Source organism: Physeter macrocephalus, chromosome 2 (assembly GCF_002837175.3).
Source record: "Physeter macrocephalus isolate SW-GA chromosome 2, ASM283717v5, whole genome shotgun sequence".
NCBI lineage: Eukaryota > Metazoa > Chordata > Mammalia > Artiodactyla > Physeteridae > Physeter > Physeter macrocephalus.
The window spans coordinates 38,296,853-38,300,484 of record NC_041215.1 but is presented as its reverse complement, the minus strand read 5'-3'; the positions used below and the strand labels follow the sequence as shown (position 1 = coordinate 38,300,484).

The 3,632-nt window shown below is 37.3% G+C and overlaps 1 pseudogene; it reads left to right on the top strand.

Annotated features, from left to right (window-relative positions):
• The first annotated feature begins 982 nt into the window (after positions 1-982).
• On the top strand, positions 983-1,748 carry LOC112061930 (RING finger protein 11-like; annotated as a pseudogene).
• Positions 1,749-3,632: the final 1,884 nt, after the last annotated feature.

Sequence of the window (3,632 nt, the reverse complement as noted above, 5' to 3'; positions counted from 1 at the left end):
TATATACCATGACTACAAAAAGGCTTTATTCCAAGGATGCAAGGATAACGCAACCTTAGAAAATCTATTAATATAATTATTCACATTAATACAACAATTTAATTAATAAATGAAAGAATAAAATACAGGACCAAACTGACAGATGTTAAAAAGTTATCTGATAACATACAACAGTCAGTTTCAGTCAAAATGCTTTGTACACTAAAAACAGGAGACTTAATATGACAGAGTATTCATCAAGAACCAACAAATAACAAAAGACAAATTAGGATAAATATTAACATCATATCTAAAAAAAACCCTATCTAACCAACCATAGGAGCCAGAAACAACTATTTCTCCCTCACCCTCATCCTCAACCCACCACCAGTGCTAACAGTGATACTGCCTACATATCTCTAGAATCTGTCCACATCTTTCCACCAAAATGGCATCATCAGAAAATCTACAAACAACAAATACTGGAGAGGGTGTGAGGAAAGGGAACCCTCTTGCACTGCTGGTGGGAATGTACACTGATACAGCCACCATGGAGGTTCCTTAAAAACTAAAAATAGAATTACCATATAACCCATCAATACCACTACTGGGCATATACCCAGAGAAAACCATAATTCAAAAAGACATATGCACCCCAATGTTCATTGCAGCACTATTCACAATAGCCAGGTCATGGAAGCAACCTAAATGCCCATCGACAGATGAACGGACAAAGAAGATGTGGTACGTATATACAATGGAATATTACTCAGAGATAAAAAAGAACGAAATTGGGTCATTTGTAGAGACGTGGATGGACCTAGAGACTGTCATACAGAGTGAAGTAAGTCAGAAAGAGAAAAACAAATATTGTATATGGTGGTGAGATGAATTGGGAGATTGGGATTGACCTATATACACTAATATGTATACAATAAATAACTGATAAGAACCTGCTGTATAAAAAATAAATTTTAAAAATTCAAAAATAAATAAAATTAATTAATTTTTTTAAAAAAAGAATGAGGTTGGAAGACTGTCAAAACAGCACACAGATCACACACTCAAGCCCCAGAAGATGGGGAACTGCCTTAAGTCCCCCCTTCGGATGACATCTCCCTGCCTCACAAGTCTCAGTCCGACTGGGCTAGCTTTGGCAAGGGGACGGAGCTGGATGAGGAGCTGCTGCTGCCATATCTGGATCAAGTTCCAGTTTTGGTCTATCATCCAACACCTAGCCAGACTCAACTAGCAACTCAGCAGAGGGGAACAAATTAGGATAGCTCAAAGAGTAGGCCTCATACAGCATCAGCCTGAAGGAGTTTATGACCCTGGAAGAAATGGATCAGAAACAAGGATCCAGGGGACTTCCCTGGGGGTGCAGTGGCTAAAGACTCCACACTCCCAATGCAGGGGGCCCGGGTTCATTCCCTGGTCAGGGAACTAGATCTCACATTCATGCCGCAACTAAGAGTTTGCATGCCACGACTAAGGAGCCCACTGGCTGCAACTAAGACCTGGTGCAACCAAAAAAATAAATGAATAAATAAAATAAAACAAATAGTTAAAAAAAAGATCCGGGAGTGTGTGATCTGTATGATGGACTTTGTTTATGCGAACCCAATTTGATTTCTGCTGTGTATGCAGATCACCTGGGCTGTACAGATGACTGGCTGATGAGATCCTTCACGTGCCCCTCCTGCATGGAGACAGTTGATGCAGCACTGCTTTTGTCCTACGAGACTAACTGAGCCAGTGTCTCGCACCTGACTTCAAGAAAACCATCATTTTTGGTGGTTTTGATCTTTTGTCGTTGATCCCAAAGAGCCAGGGTAGGAATTAAGATCATGCATTAAAGTGTCCTAAAAATTCCTGAACAGCTGCACATGTTGGGGAAAAGTACGTGATATTTTAGAAATTTAGGGGGAAAAGTAGGATGGTATTTTTATGTAAAGCCTTCACCCAGTGTTTAAAAATATAATTGTATTTAGATCTTGTTATTGCTCCAGTACATAGGAATTGTGTAACGTGTTACAGCAGCTATATATGTTTCAACTGTGTCTCGAAGATTAGGATAAAGATAGTGGTTGTTTTTCCTAAGTGAGATAACTTTCTTCTTCCCCCTACCCAAATTCTTTACTGAAGTTGCTGGCATTTGGGTCAAGGTTTTATTTAAAGCTACATTTTATAACACTAGCACAAAAAAAGTAGTTTTAAGCTTGTTTGCATAGTTCTTTTTTTTTTTTAGAATAAACATAGAGCATTTATTTTTTACTTTATAGGAACTCCACAAGTTAAGGTCCCATTGTTCTTTTGCTGTGATTGTTCTTACTACTGATGTTGCTGTTTTCTGTCTTTGCTGGTTCTTTCTAATCTACCATTTGTCATTATTGGCATATGCTCATCTCAGGGTCACAAGATAGCTGCTGTAAAACCAAGTATCATATTCTCACAAAACAAGGAGGAAGCAGAAAGAGTCCAAATGGTTATTTTCCTAATGCATATTTATCTTTTTTCAGAGAAAAGTATCATTCTCATAAGCACAATAACAGCCTTGCCCTAATTACTCATTTGCCAAAACAGATTGATATGACCATTCACAAGACAATTCATGGCAAAGAGGGATAGGATAATGATTGTCTCAGCCTAACAAGGATTTATCCACTAAAGCTGAATGCTTCACTCCTCAAAAAAATCATAAAGTTCTATGAGCAAGGAAGAACTACTAAGTGACTGTTAAGTAAACCATCAGAATTGTTTGTCCAAGACCATATGATTCTGTTTTTCCATTGGAAATGGAATTCGTTGCCTTAGGTCTTTTTAAATAGTGTACTATTACTGTTGGGGCTGGCTCTGTGCTAGCAAACCAGTTTATTTATAACCTGTTACAAGTGCTGTATCTGTTTGCAGTTAAGAAAGGCAGAATTCAAAGTGATCTCCTAGCTTGTAAGCAAACAGATTCATTGTCCCTCTTCTATAAAAAAAATGAGTTAATGTGTCAAGAAACTAACTCTAGTAAAGTGGGGTTTAACATTACTTTATCTTATGTGTTTCATCTGATTATTTTGGTTAACATGGTGATAATTAAAAGCGAAGGTAAATTTTAAATATTAAGAATTCTGATTTATTGAGCTTGAATTATACCACCATGCTTATGTAAAAATGAAAGTGGCACCATGGTTAAACTGAGAAAAGTTTCTCAGTTGTAGCAATTTTGATTTATTCTTTCCTGTGACCTCCTTCCCTGTTGTCTTGAACCACAGCAAAAGGATACTGCATGTCTTCTTATTGTAGTGCTGAGATTACTGAAGTTATATAAAACACATCTCAGTCTCTGTTTCTTGGAAGGAAAGTCCTGCTAGTTGACTGACAATTCTAAGCAGGGAGAATTAAGATAAATGTGTTTCATGTTTTGCACACAAATGCAGAAGTTGTATCCTCAAGACTTCACAGTTGTGATCTCAAAAGAGAAGGAATTTCTCCTTTATATTTTTCTTGCAATTAATGTAAGAACACTCTGAATCTCTAAGCTTCTGAAGTGTTAGAAGTAGAGATGGTCTAGGATAGATGTAGATGTAATGTTTTACCCATTTAGCGTTATTTTTCCTTATGTACTCGAAGGTGACATATTTGTTCAGCTCAGTGATACTACA